Source organism: Lissotriton vulgaris, unplaced genomic scaffold, assembly GCF_964263255.1.
Source record: "Lissotriton vulgaris unplaced genomic scaffold, aLisVul1.2 SCAFFOLD_4897, whole genome shotgun sequence".
Taxonomy (NCBI): Eukaryota; Metazoa; Chordata; class Amphibia; order Caudata; family Salamandridae; genus Lissotriton; species Lissotriton vulgaris.
In genome coordinates, this window is record NW_028245051.1 from 51,683 (window position 1) to 66,782 (window position 15,100).

Genomic DNA, 15,100 nt, shown 5'->3' on the forward strand with positions numbered 1-15,100 from the left:
AAACGAGAGAGTGCATCAGCTTTTCCGTTTACCACTCCAGGTTTATAAGTCAGAACAAAATCAAAATCTGCGAAGAAAAGAGACCATCTGAGCTGCCGTGGGGTCAAAGTTCGAGCTGACTTTAAGAACTGCAAATTTCGATGATCAGTAAAAACCGTCACCACATGTCTTGCTCCCAATAGATAATGTCGCCACTCTTGAAACGCTTCTTTCACCGCTAACAACTCTCTGTCAGCAATTGAATAATTAATCTCTGCAGGAGATAACTTCCTAGAATGATAAGCCACCGGATGAAGCTGTCCAGTACTCTTGTGACGTTGCGAAAGGATACCTCCGATGGCCCAATTTGATGCATCAGCTTCAACAAAAAATGGTTCCTTTGGGTCTGGATGTTGAAGAATTGGAGCTGTGACAAAAGATCTCTTTAGGAATTGAAATGCTTCTTCAGTAGTTGTTCCCCACACAAACTTTTCGTTCTTTCTAAGCAAACGCGTGATTGGACTAACCTTTTCTGAAAAGTTTTGGATGAAACGACGGTAGAAGTTGGCAAACCCCAAAAAGCTTTGGACTTCTTTTACAGATCGGGGTGTAGGCCAATCCTTAATTGCCTTTAATTTTGAGTCGTCCATGTACACTCCTTGAGGAGACAGGATGAACCCCAAAAATTCTACTCTGGAGGAGTGAAATACACATTTTTCTAACTTGACAAAAAGTTGATTCTCCATCAAGCATTTCAGGATGGCTCGTACATGAAAAACATGCTCTTCAGTATTCTTGGAAAAAATCAAAATATCGTCTATGTAGACAACAGCAAACCGATCCAAGAACTCCCGAAGAATGTCGTTTACGAAATGTTGGAAGGCTGCAGGAGCATTGCATAAACCAAAAGGCATCACCTGGTACTCAAATAGTCCAAATCTGGTTCGAAACGCCGTTTTCCACTCATCACCTTCCGCCATCCGAACCAAATGATACGCCCCTCTCAAATCTAATTTGGTGTAAATGTTGGCATCCTTCACCTGGTCCAAAAGCTCAGAAATGAGTGGCAACGGGTAACGATTTTTTTTTGTAACCAGATTTAGAGCCCTATAGTCTATACAAGTTCTCAAACTCTTGTCCTTCTTGGGAATAAAAAATAGAGGAGAGGAGACTGGAGACTGAGATGGCCTGATGAATCCATTGGCCAAATTTTGATCCAGATATTCCTTCAAGTGTAAATTCTCAGACTCAGATAAGGCATAGATCCGGCTACATGGCAGAGAAGCTCCAGGCTCCAACTCAATCCTGCAGTCATATTCCCGATGAGGAGGAAGTTTTTGTGCTTCTTTTTCATCAAAAACCGCTTTCAAGTCTTGATATTCTGGCGGGATTTCAGGGATTTCCACTGTACATATCATTTGAGGTTGGTCGGCCAGACAATAGGAGTTCAACAAATCTTTCTCCTTAGAGATGGCATGAAAACAATTTTCCAAGCAATAATCTGAACTTAACTCTACTGTACGCCTTGCCCAATCAATCTTGGGGTTGTGCTCCGTAAGCCAGGGCAGCCCTAAAATCAATTGAAATTGCGGGGCATCTATTAGATTGAAACTAATGCTACTACGATGTTCTCCTGGCCCCAAGACGGTGATTTCCTCTGTATCAAAAGAAATTGGACCTGAAGAAAGGGGGGTACCATCAACTGCTCGTACAGGTTCAGGTTTGGACTTCTTAATAAACTGGATGCCCAGACTCCGAGCAAACATGAGGTCACAAAAATTCCCCGTAGCTCCTGAATCAATCATGATCGCCACCGTAGCACTTTTTGTTTCTCCAAAAGAAATTTGACATGAAAGAATGAGATGCGGCGCAGAGGGCTGCAAGGTGTTAGCTAGACTTTGTAGATTTGGAGCTGTCTTCGATTCAGCTTCCACCAGTGCAACTCCGTCTACTGGTGGAGCCTGTCTTTTACCCATGGGGCAGTCTTAGGACGTCTTGGACACTCCTTCAGAAAATGACCGGAACCACCACAATACATGCATAACTTCCCCACACGTCTCTTCTCTCTTTCTTCTTTGCTGAGTGGTCCTCGAACAGTGCCTATCTGCATTGGCTCTTCCACTGAAGCCTCATCCTTGGTTTTTCCAATATCAGAACGCATTCGATCAAACCTGGGTGGAATTGTTCGAATTTCCTTCCGTCGCTCAGAACGTCTTTCTGATAGTCTCTGATCAATTTGAAGAACTAAATCTATCAATTCCGATACTTCCGTGGGCCTTCTTGGAATTTGGGCTAAACCATCCTTCAAATCGTCCCTCAATCCTCGATAGAAAATGGCTGCTCTTTTAGCCTCAGGCCATTTTGTTTCCACAATCAATTTATTATACTGAGCTAGATAGGCCACTAATTCTCTATTCCCTTGCTTCAAATCCAACAGTTCATTGTCAGTTGACTGGGCAATAGCTCTTCGATCAAAAATTCGCAAAAATTCAGTCTTGAAATTTTCAAAGTTATATAACACTGGATCATTGGTGGACACTAAAGGCATGGACCACGCCGCAGCATCTCCACTCAAGTAAGACAGCATGAACGCCACTTTGGATTGGTCCTCTTTAAAAATTATAGGCTTGCACAGGAAATGTAGGGAACATTGAGTGACAAACACCTGAGCCTTATTCGGATCCCCCAAGAACCTCTCTGGTGGGGCCAACGGAATGGTTGGCGACATGGCATGCACTACCTGAGTGGTAAGTTCAGAAGATGACGGGGAAGGACTAAAGGTTTGAGATCTCAGACCCCCAAAATTGGGACTTGGACTAGTGGAGAGTTCATTGAGGCGTTGACGCAAATAACTAGTTTCTTGATTGGATTTCCTCACCTCCTCCCTAGTCTCACTCAACTGTTTCTGTAACCCCTCCAACACTGAACCCAAGGCTTTTAGATCAAGACCTTCAGCCATGACGCCCAGACGGAAGGCAACTGCTGGCACTTCAATCTGTCAGAACTCAGTACCTGAAATTCCTGAATTCCGTAGGGACGTCAGACTGAAAGTTCGAAGCTAATCTCCCAACTCCCCTACGCCGCTGAACCAGATCTCTCTAGTCTCAGAGGCGAAAGGGAAAGGGGAAGTGGAAGACAAAACAGAGAGACTGTCCACACTGGTGCCTTCAAATCTTCTTCTTCTGAGAGGAAGGGTACACCTGTAAGAATTAACACACCATTACTACATTCCTACAATCGTGACTTCTGGAATATACTATCACGCTACTCAATACCTTCCTTTACCTGTAGGAGTGTGGACTTTAGCCTCTCTCTAATTTTATCTATGATGGCTGATTCTGAAAACTGGTACACACGAAGACTTTGATAAGTTCTAGAAGGTTCCTTCAGAAGGCTAAAGGTGGTAAGCAAAAATATATATATATATTTCCATCTACTTCTGGATACTGAAATAAGTCTGAATGGAGTTGTAATCAATCACAGGCTGAAATCCAATGGAACCACAAGAAAGAGTCTGAAGTTCAGGTTGGCACTAGAAACTGGACTGAGGATAGCGCCAAGAAGGTTTTTTCTCCAAAAAAAAATGTAATTCTCTGCCTCAAGCCTTAAGCATTGTCCTGGACAGAGGCTCATTTATTGTTCATAGCGCCATTCAAAGAACACTGCGGTGAGGATGAGCTATCACAACCCAGTGACTGCCACTCTATGTAAAAGGAATTGTTCTGAATAGCGTCACTGGATTTGCCTGACTGAAACGCTAGAAATCACTGCTGGAGTTCTGGAGCAGACAATACTTTCCAGCTGCAATTACTGAAATTGGAAAGCTCTTACCGGAGGATAATTCACAGAGAGACTGAACCCGGTTAAATCTTTCACAAGGCTGCCACCTGCTGTCCGCTGACGCTGCTTGCATGCAGAAAGTACAGGCTCCGGAGAGAACACAAGGAGTCCCTGGAACAGAATAGCAGCGGAACTTCTTGGGCGCACTGTCAGCGAGGCGGGACCAAAGTAGAGTTAGAGAATGACCTGAAAGGGCACCTAAGCTGATATTTATATTTATTTTGCTAAACTAGGGATTTCCTGAGGGAGAGAGAGCACGGAGCTACCGTCTCTCAAAATTGTCGGTTGAAGTGCGCAGTGGAACGCTCACTCGCGCTTCACATAGGAAGAGCAGCGCGAGGAATGAAACACTAGAGCGCTAATCAGCAGTGCTGCCTGCTGACCTGGAATTCGCTTTAGCCATCTTGGAGTGGAATCTCGACACTAAAACCCTCCAACTGACTGGAGCAGCTAGCATTGTGGTCGCCTGTTTTATCTTGTTTGAGGATGCGGAGGGCGTGTCTTCAACTGCAATTTGGCCATTCCTGACAGGCTGCAATGTTGAGAGGTGCCGTTTTGCCATGAAATTGTCCAGGCCCTGAAGATGGTTTCATGCAGACTCGTTCCAAGAAAGTGAATTCTCTTAAAAACACTAAAGTAATTGGCATGTGGATGTATCTGTTGATTCACAGACCTCGCTTTGAAAAGAGCCCTGCATTCTGTTCATTGCTCACCTAGAACATGCATTAACTTTGGGAATTGTTGGCACCAACAGGCATCTTAGTTTAGTGGAGTGTTTCTGGTGTTTAAGTGCAGAAGCCCTGGGCTCAATTCCTCGGTGACCCTTCTCAAGGTGATGATACAAATGCATCGTCACCTTTACGTTTAATGTCAGAATTGTTTATTTCTATTTGGTGGTGTATGAATGCTTGCAATAGTATGTTGATTTTTTCTAGCCTTGAATGAATAAAAGCAAATCACTCCTCTTTATGTATTTTTCTAATACATTGATATTTGCATCTCCTTTCCTAGCCTGCATTTTTCACTATCTTACAGGCTGTATATAATAAGTATCAATTCAGGGGCCCTTCTTCTACTCAATTCACAACTGTTCTATCCCGGCATTGATAAGCAATCTACATCTGCTTCTGTTGTATATTGGTTATCATGTTTACCTGACGTGTGAAAGCCCCATGTTTGACAGTGCGCGTTAATAAAGAGACCAATGATTTTTATTAAAAGTTGTCATGTGTTTTTGTTACCTTGCACCGGCCAAAAAGTGCCGGAAATGACTTCATTTGCAGTCACTTGAAAAGTAGGGATTCTCAAATAAATGGTAAGAGGTTGGAACAAATCTAAAGGAATGCCTGGCATATCTATATGTATGTGTACGCAGGTATCCATATATAAAGATAGATAGATAGATAGATAGATAGATAGATAGATAGATAGATAGATAGATAGATAGATAGATAGATAGATAGATAGATAGATAGATAGATAGATAGATAGATAGATAGATAGATAGATAGATAGATAGATAGATAGATAGATAGATAGATAGATAGATAGATAGATAGATAGATAGATAGATAGATAGATAGATAGATATTGGGAGAGAGAGAGCGTTAATATAAACTGAGACTTTATTTTCCATCAAGCTGTCTTTCCTTTCCTTCAGGAGCAGAATGTTCTGATCATCAGCGCTCCAGAATCTAGTGCTTGGTTGGCAAGCATCACACATTGTGATGTGTTAGCTAAGAGTTCCATGTCGTTCAGACTCATATATTCCTCTGTAGTTGTACCTTGGTGATTCAACAAAATGTGGCATCATAAGCAGCATTCTACTGCCATAGACTGGGCAGAAAAAACATTTAGAATTTCACTGAAAAAGAAAAAAAGCATACTTAGGCAGAGCTTTCTGGACAGTAAGGACATTAGAGTAAGTGATGAATAAGCACTGCTTTTGTTAATTTACATAGGCAGAACAGAGACTGCTGGGAAAAGCCTGAAATTAAAGGCACAGAAAATGCCTGCTTCTGGATAGAACACTGAGAAGGGTTGAAAGTTTTTTCTCTGACCCTGGCCACTTATACAAGCAATCCTATGATAGTCAGAAGGACCCACCCTAAAAAGGAAGGGACAGCCATTTGGACCCTTTCCACCTTTTCTATATCTCGCCTGATCGAGCCTGATCGAGCGCTGATTGAGCGGATTAGCACATGTACTTCTCATTTTGGGAAGGTATTGCTTAGCTTGCTACCAGCAGCTCAGTTATGTTATGATGTTAGAGGCTTGCAAGGAATGCTTTAGTCCTGCATTAGGCAGTTTTTATTGCTACTTGCATTCAAGGGAAAGATAATTAGCCAGAATCTGTGACCCAGTTATTCAGCTTGGCATTCCGATTTGCACAAAGGGAATAAGCATTTGAGAAAAAATGCAACATGTGTTTCTTATGTTGTTATGAACAGCTTTTTATTCTTTCTCTTTAGGGTCTAGCCACTGCAGAAATAGATAAATAAGTGCTGACTTCCTGTAAGACGTGTCCAATGCTGGGACAAAATAAAAGGGGACACTTATAAATGATAGTGATATCATTTGAGAAAGGGTAAGTTGACACTGAATTTCATGTGTTTTCACAGACCAAGCATGAAAAAGTCCCCAGCATGATCTTCATTGCGTGCTTAGAGCTGGTATTAGCTTTTCAGAGGTGCAGGCCTTTCGAAGGCTCGTTGGTCTAGGGGTATGATTCTCGCTTTGGGTGCGGGAGGTCCCGGGTTCAAATCCCGGACGAGCCCTTTCATTGGTGCTTTTTTAAAGTAGTATTGAAGTATGCATTTCAAAGCCAATATCAATTTTCTCTTTGCAGTAGTGGATGAATATTTGCTAGAGTCTCATGCTTTTAACCTTGCCCTGCCTGAGCAAATAGGAAACATTTCTCTTTAAGCATTTTGCAAAAATGCTGAACTTGCATGGCATATACAAGCGTTCAGCTAGGGCTGTCTGGGAAGGTTGCATGAAAGAAATCTAAAACCAGAGGCCCTTGGAATAGCCTGTTTTGAGAAGTTTCATCACAGAAGAATCAACTGTAGACATCTGTTTCTGTAGTGTAGTGGTTATCACGTTCGCCTCACACGCGAAAGGTCCCCGGTTCGAAACCGGGCAGAAACAGTTGTTATATTGTCTTGGCTGCAATGTTGAGAGGTGCCATTTTGCCATGAAATTGTCCAGGCCCTGAAGATGGTTTCATGCAGACTCATTCCAAGAAAGTGAATTCTCTTAAAAACACTAAAGTAATTGGCATGTGGATGTATCTGTTGATTCACAGACCTCGCTTTCATAAGAGCCCTGCATTCTGTTCATTGCTCACCTAGAACATGCATTAACTTTGGGAATTGTTGGCACCAACAGGCATCTTAGTTTAGTGGAGTGTTTCTGGTGTTTAAGTGCAGAAGCCCTGGGCTCAATTCCTCGGTGACCCTTCTCAAGGTGATGATACAAATGCATCGTCACCTTTACGTTTAATGTCAGAATTGTTTATTTCTATTTGGTGGTGTATGAATGCTTGCAATAGTATGTTGATTTTTTCTAGCCTTGAATGAATAAAAGCAAATCACTCCTCTTTATGTATTTTTCTAATACATTGATATTTGCATCTCCTTTCCTAGCCTGCATTTTTCACTATCTTACAGGCTGTATATAATAAGTATCAATTCAGGGGCCCTTCTATTACTCAATTCACAACTATTCTATCCTGGCATTGATAAGCAATCTACATCTGCTTCTGTTGTGTATTGGTTATCATGTTTACCTGACGTGTGAAAACCCCATGTTTGACAGTGCGCGTTAATAAAGAGACCAATGATTTGTATTAAAAGTTGGCATGTGTTTTTGTTACCTTGCACCGGCCAAAAAGTGCCGGAAATGACTTCATTTGCAGTCACTTGAAAAGTAGGGATTCTCAAATAAATGGTAAGAGGTTGGAACAAATCTAAAGGAATGCATGGCATATCTATATGTATGTGTACGCAGGTATCCATATATAAAGATAGATAGATAGATAGATAGATAGATAGATAGATAGATAGATAGATAGATAGATAGATAGATAGATAGATAGATAGATAGATAGATAGATAGATAGATAGATAGATAGATAGATAGATAGATAGATAGATAGATAGATAGATAGATAGATAGATAGATAGATAGATAGATAGATATTGGGAGAGAGAGAGCGTTAATATAAACTGAGACTTTATTTTCCATCAAGCTGTCTTTCCTTTCCTTCAGGAGCAGAATGTTCTGATCATCAGCGCTCCAGAATCTAGTGCTTGGTTGGCAAGCATCACACATTGTGATGTGTTAGCTAAGAGTTCCATGTCGTTCAGACTCATATATTCCTCTGTAGTTGTACCTTGGTGATTCAACAAAATGTGGCATCATAAGCAGCATTCTACTGCCATAGACTGGGCAGAAAAAACATTTAGAATTTCACTGAAAAAGAAAAAAAGCATACTTAGGCAGAGCTTTCTGGACAGTAAGGACATTAGAGTAAGTGATGAATAAGCACTGCAAGCACTGCTTTTGTTAATTTACATAGGCAGAACAGAGACTGCTGGGAAAAGCCTGAAATTTAAGGCACAGAAAATGCCTGCTTCTGGATAGAACACTGAGAAGGGTTGAAAGTTTTTTCTCTGACCCTGGCCACTTATACAAGCAATCCTATGATAGTCAGAAGGACCCACCCTAAAAAGGAAGGGACAGCCATTTGGACCCTTTCCACCTTTTCTATATCTCGCCTGATCGAGCCTGATTGAGCGGATTAGCACATGTACTTCTCATTTTTGGAAGGTATTGCTTAGCTTGCTACCAGCAGCTCAGTTATGTTATGATGTTAGAGGCTTGCAAGGAATGCTTTAGTCCTGCATTAGGCAGTTTTTATTGCTACTTGCATTCAAGGGAAAGATAATTAGCCAGAATCTGTGGCCCAGTTATTCAGCTTGGCATTCCGATTTGCACAAAGGGAATAAGCATTTGAGAAAAAATGCAACATGTGTTTCTTATGTTGTTATGAACAGCTTTTTATTCTTTCTCTTTAGGGTCTAGCCACTGCAGAAATAGATAAATAAGTGCTGACTTCCTGTAAGACGTGTCCAATGCTGGGACAAAATAAAAGGGGACACTTATAAATGATAGTGATATCATTTGAGAAAGGGTAAGTTGACACTGAATTTCATGTGTATTCACAGACCAAGCATGAAAAAGTCCCCAGCATGATCTTCATTGCGTGCTTAGAGCTGGTATTAGCTTTTCAGAGGTGCGGGTCTTTCGAAGGCTCGTTGGTCTAGGGGTATGATTCTCGCTTTGGGTGCGAGAGGTCCCGGGTTCAAATCCCGGACGAGCCCTTTCATTGGTGCTTTTTTAAAGTAGTATTGAAGTATGCATTTCAAAGCCAATATCAATTTTCTCTTTGCAGTAGTGGATGAATATTTGCTAGAGTCTCATGCTTTTAACCTTGCCCTGCCTGAGCAAATAGGAAACATTTCTCTTTAAGCATTTTGCAAAAATGCTGAACTTGCATGGCATATACAAGCGTTCAGCTAGGGCTGTCTGGGAAGGTTGCATGAAAGAAATCTAAAACCAGAGGCCCTTGGAATAGCCTGTTTTGAGAAGTTTCATCACAGAAGAATCAACTGTAGACATCTGTTTCTGTAGTGTAGTGGTTATCACGTTTGCCTCACACGCGAAAGGTCCCCGGTTCGAAACCGGGCAGAAACAGTTGTTATATTGTCTTGGCTGCAATGTTGAGAGGTGCCGTTTTGCCATGAAATTGTCCAGGCCCTGAAGATGGTTTCATGCAGACTCGTTCCAAGAAAGTGAATTCTCTTAAAAACACTAAAGTAATTGGCATGTGGATGTATCTGTTGATTCACAGACCTCGCTTTGAAAAGAGCCCTGCATTCTGTTCATTGCTCACCTAGAACATGCATTAACTTTGGGAATTGTTGGCACCAACAGGCATCTTAGTTTAGTGGAGTGTTTCTGGTGTTTAAGTGCAGAAGCCCTGGGCTCAATTCCTCGGTGACCCTTCTCAAGGTGATGATACAAATGCATCGTCACCTTTATGTTTAATGTCAGAATTGTTTATTTCTATTTGGTGGTGTATGAATGCTTGCAATAGTATGTTGATTTTTTCTAGCCTTGAATGAATAAAAGCAAATCACTCCTCTTTATGTATTTTTCTAATACATTGATATTTGCATCTCCTTTCCTAGCCTGCATTTTTCACTATCTTACAGGCTGTATATAATAAGTATCAATTCAGGGGCCCTTCTTCTACTCAATTCACAACTGTTCTATCCCGGCATTGATAAGCAATCTACATCTGCTTCTGTTGTATATTGGTTATCATGTTTACCTGACGTGTGAAAGCCCCATGTTTGACAGTGCGCGTTAATAAAGAGACCAATGATTTTTATTAAAAGTTGTCATGTGTTTTTGTTACCTTGCACCGGCCAAAAAGTGCCGGAAATGACTTCATTTGCAGTCACTTGAAAAGTAGGGATTCTCAAATAAATGGTAAGAGGTTGGAACAAATCTAAAGGAATGCCTGGCATATCTATATGTATGTGTACGCAGGTATCCATATATAAAGATAGATAGATAGATAGATAGATAGATAGATAGATAGATAGATAGATAGATAGATAGATAGATAGATAGATAGATAGATAGATAGATAGATAGATAGATAGATAGATAGATAGATAGATAGATAGATAGATAGATAGATAGATAGATAGATATTGGGAGAGAGAGAGCGTTAATATAAACTGAGACTTTATTTTCCATCAAGCTGTCTTTCCTTTCCTTCAGGAGCAGAATGTTCTGATCATCAGCGCTCCAGAATCTAGTGCTTGGTTGGCAAGCATCACACATTGTGATGTGTTAGCTAAGAGTTCCATGTCGTTCAGACTCATATATTCCTCTGTAGTTGTACCTTGGTGATTCAACAAAATGTGGCATCATAAGCAGCATTCTACTGCCATAGACTGGGCAGAAAAAACATTTAGAATTTCACTGAAAAAGAAAAAAAGCATACTTAGGCAGAGCTTTCTGGACAGTAAGGACATTAGAGTAAGTGATGAATAAGCACTGCTTTTGTTAATTTACATAGGCAGAACAGAGACTGCTGGGAAAAGCCTGAAATTAAAGGCACAGAAAATGCCTGCTTCTGGATAGAACACTGAGAAGGGTTGAAAGTTTTTTCTCTGACCCTGGCCACTTATACAAGCAATCCTATGATAGTCAGAAGGACCCACCCTAAAAAGGAAGGGACAGCCATTTGGACCCTTTCCACCTTTTCTATATCTCGCCTGATCGAGCCTGATCGAGCGCTGATTGAGCGGATTAGCACATGTACTTCTCATTTTGGGAAGGTATTGCTTAGCTTGCTACCAGCAGCTCAGTTATGTTATGATGTTAGAGGCTTGCAAGGAATGCTTTAGTCCTGCATTAGGCAGTTTTTATTGCTACTTGCATTCAAGGGAAAGATAATTAGCCAGAATCTGTGACCCAGTTATTCAGCTTGGCATTCCGATTTGCACAAAGGGAATAAGCATTTGAGAAAAAATGCAACATGTGTTTCTTATGTTGTTATGAACAGCTTTTTATTCTTTCTCTTTAGGGTCTAGCCACTGCAGAAATAGATAAATAAGTGCTGACTTCCTGTAAGACGTGTCCAATGCTGGGACAAAATAAAAGGGGACACTTATAAATGATAGTGATATCATTTGAGAAAGGGTAAGTTGACACTGAATTTCATGTGTATTCACAGACCAAGCATGAAAAAGTCCCCAGCATGATCTTCATTGCGTGCTTAGAGCTGGTATTAGCTTTTCAGAGGTGCAGGCCTTTCGAAGGCTCGTTGGTCTAGGGGTATGATTCTCGCTTTGGGTGCGAGAGGTCCCGGGTTCAAATCCCGGACGAGCCCTTTCATTGGTGCTTTTTTAAAGTAGTATTGAAGTATGCATTTCAAAGCCAATATCAATTTTCTCTTTGCAGTAGTGGGTGAATATTTGCTAGAGTCTCATGCTTTTAACCTTGCCCTGCCTGAGCAATTAGGAAACATTTCTCTTTAAGCATTTTGCAAAAATGCTGAACTTGCATGGCATATACAAGCGTTCAGCTAGGGCTGTCTGGGAAGGTTGCATGAAAGAAATCTAAAACCAGAGGCCCTTGGAATAGCCTGTTTTGAGAAGTTTCATCACAGAAGAATCAACTGTAGACATCTGTTTCTGTAGTGTAGTGGTTATCACGTTCGCCTCACACGCGAAAGGTCCCCGGTTCGAAACCGGGCAGAAACAGTTGTTATATTGTCTTGGCTGCAATGTTGAGAGGTGCCATTTTGCCATGAAATTGTCCAGGCCCTGAAGATGGTTTCATGCAGACTCATTCCAAGAAAGTGAATTCTCTTAAAAACACTAAAGTAATTGGCATGTGGATGTATCTGTTGATTCACAGACCTCGCTTTCATAAGAGCCCTGCATTCTGTTCATTGCTCACCTAGAACATGCATTAACTTTGGGAATTGTTGGCACCAACAGGCATCTTAGTTTAGTGGAGTGTTTCTGGTGTTTAAGTGCAGAAGCCCTGGGCTCAATTCCTCGGTGACCCTTCTCAAGGTGATGATACAAATGCATCGTCACCTTTACGTTTAATGTCAGAATTGTTTATTTCTATTTGGTGGTGTATGAATGCTTGCAATAGTATGTTGATTTTTTCTAGCCTTGAATGAATAAAAGCAAATCACTCCTCTTTATGTATTTTTCTAATACATTGATATTTGCATCTCCTTTCCTAGCCTGCATTTTTCACTATCTTACAGGCTGTATATAATAAGTATCAATTCAGGGGCCCTTCTATTACTCAATTCACAACTATTCTATCCTGGCATTGATAAGCAATCTACATCTGCTTCTGTTGTGTATTGGTTATCATGTTTACCTGACGTGTGAAAGCCCCATGTTTGACAGTGCGCGTTAATAAAGAGACCAATGATTTGTATTAAAAGTTGGCATGTGTTTTTGTTACCTTGCACCGGCCAAAAAGTGCCGGAAATGACTTCATTTGCAGTCACTTGAAAAGTAGGGATTCTCAAATAAATGGTAAGAGGTTGGAACAAATCTAAAGGAATGCATGGCATATCTATATGTATGTGTACGCAGGTATCCAGATAGATAGATAGATAGATAGATAGATAGATAGATAGATAGATAGATAGATAGATAGATAGATAGATAGATAGATAGATAGATAGATAGATAGATAGATAGATAGATAGATAGATAGATAGATAGATAGATAGATAGATAGATAGATAGATAGATATTCGGAGAGAGAGAGCGTTAATATAAACTGAGACTTTATTTTCCATCAAGCTGTCTTTCCTTTCCTTCAGGAGCAGAATGTTCTGATCATCAGCGCTCCAGAATCTAGTGCTTGGTTGGCAAGCATCACACATTGTGATGTGTTAGCTAAGAGTTCCATGTCGTTCAGACTCATATATTCCTCTGTAGTTGTACCTTGGTGATTCAACAAAATGTGGCATCATAAGCAGCATTCTACTGCCATAGACTGGGCAGAAAAAACATTTAGAATTTCACTGAAAAAGAAAAAAAGCATACTTAGGCAGAGCTTTCTGGACAGTAAGGACATTAGAGTAAGTGATGAATAAGCACTGCTTTTGTTAATTTACATAGGCAGAACAGAGACTGCTGGGAAAAGCCTGAAATTAAAGGCACAGAAAATGCCTGCTTCTGGATAGAACACTGAGAAGGGTTGAAAGTTTTTTCTCTGACCCTGGCCACTTATACAAGCAATCCTATGATAGTCAGAAGGACCCACCCTAAAAAGGAAGGGACAGCCATTTGGACCCTTTCCACCTTTTCTATATCTCGCCTGATCGAGCCTGATCGAGCGCTGATTGAGCGGATTAGCACATGTACTTCTCATTTTGGGAAGGTATTGCTTAGCTTGCTACCAGCAGCTCAGTTATGTTATGATGTTAGAGGCTTGCAAGGAATGCTTTAGTCCTGCATTAGGCAGTTTTTATTGCTACTTGCATTCAAGGGAAAGATAATTAGCCAGAATCTGTGACCCAGTTATTCAGCTTGGCATTCCGATTTGCACAAAGGGAATAAGCATTTGAGAAAAAATGCAACATGTGTTTCTTATGTTGTTATGAACAGCTTTTTATTCTTTCTCTTTAGGGTCTAGCCACTGCAGAAATAGATAAATAAGTGCTGACTTCCTGTAAGACGTGTCCAATGCTGGGACAAAATAAAAGGGGACACTTATAAATGATAGTGATATCATTTGAGAAAGGGTAAGTTGACACTGAATTTCATGTGTATTCACAGACCAAGCATGAAAAAGTCCCCAGCATGATCTTCATTGCGTGCTTAGAGCTGGTATTAGCTTTTCAGAGGTGCAGGCCTTTCGAAGGCTCGTTGGTCTAGGGGTATGATTCTCGCTTTGGGTGCGAGAGGTCCCGGGTTCAAATCCCGGACGAGCCCTTTCATTGGTGCTTTTTTAAAGTAGTATTGAAGTATGCATTTCAAAGCCAATATCAATTTTCTCTTTGCAGTAGTGGGTGAATATTTGCTAGAGTCTCATGCTTTTAACCTTGCCCTGCCTGAGCAATTAGGAAACATTTCTCTTTAAGCATTTTGCAAAAATGCTGAACTTGCATGGCATATACAAGCGTTCAGCTAGGGCTGTCTGGGAAGGTTGCATGAAAGAAATCTAAAACCAGAGGCCCTTGGAATAGCCTGTTTTGAGAAGTTTCATCACAGAAGAATCAACTGTAGACATCTGTTTCTGTAGTGTAGTGGTTATCACGTTCGCCTCACACGCGAAAGGTCCCCGGTTCGAAACCGGGCAGAAACAGTTGTTATATTGTCTTGGCTGCAATGTTGAGAGGTGCCATTTTGCCATGAAATTGTCCAGGCCCTGAAGATGGTTTCATGCAGACTCATTCCAAGAAAGTGAATTCTCTTAAAAACACTAAAGTAATTGGCATGTGGATGTATCTGTTGATTCACAGACCTCGCTTTCATAAGAGCCCTGCATTCTGTTCATTGCTCACCTAGAACATGCATTAACTTTGGGAATTGTTGGCACCAACAGGCATCTTAGTTTAGTGGAGTGTTTCTGGTGTTTAAGTGCAGAAGCCCTGGGCTCAATTCCTCGGTGACCCTTCACCCTTCTCAAGGTGATGATACAAATGCATCGTCAC

The 15,100-nt window shown here is 41.0% G+C and overlaps 7 non-coding genes across 7 annotated transcripts; all 7 read left to right on the top strand.

The window, feature by feature from the left end:
• The first annotated feature begins 6,896 nt into the window (after positions 1 to 6,896).
• TRNAV-CAC (transfer RNA valine (anticodon CAC)) lies at positions 6,897 to 6,969 on the top strand. The gene has a single exon. It is a non-coding gene; the product is annotated as a tRNA-Val (tRNA).
• A 2,165-nt stretch (positions 6,970 to 9,134) lies between these two features.
• On the top strand, positions 9,135 to 9,206 carry TRNAP-UGG (transfer RNA proline (anticodon UGG)). Its single transcript has one exon. It is a non-coding gene; the product is annotated as a tRNA-Pro (tRNA).
• Positions 9,207 to 9,506: 300 nt separating this feature from the next.
• TRNAV-CAC (transfer RNA valine (anticodon CAC)) lies at positions 9,507 to 9,579 on the top strand. Its single transcript has one exon. It is a non-coding gene; the product is annotated as a tRNA-Val (tRNA).
• Positions 9,580 to 11,722: 2,143 nt separating this feature from the next.
• On the top strand, positions 11,723 to 11,794 carry TRNAP-UGG (transfer RNA proline (anticodon UGG)). Its single transcript has one exon. It is a non-coding gene; the product is annotated as a tRNA-Pro (tRNA).
• A 300-nt stretch (positions 11,795 to 12,094) lies between these two features.
• On the top strand, positions 12,095 to 12,167 carry TRNAV-CAC (transfer RNA valine (anticodon CAC)). The gene has a single exon. It is a non-coding gene; the product is annotated as a tRNA-Val (tRNA).
• A 2,139-nt stretch (positions 12,168 to 14,306) lies between these two features.
• TRNAP-UGG (transfer RNA proline (anticodon UGG)) lies at positions 14,307 to 14,378 on the top strand. The gene has a single exon. It is a non-coding gene; the product is annotated as a tRNA-Pro (tRNA).
• A 300-nt stretch (positions 14,379 to 14,678) lies between these two features.
• Positions 14,679 to 14,751, top strand: TRNAV-CAC (transfer RNA valine (anticodon CAC)). The gene has a single exon. It is a non-coding gene; the product is annotated as a tRNA-Val (tRNA).
• Positions 14,752 to 15,100: the final 349 nt, after the last annotated feature.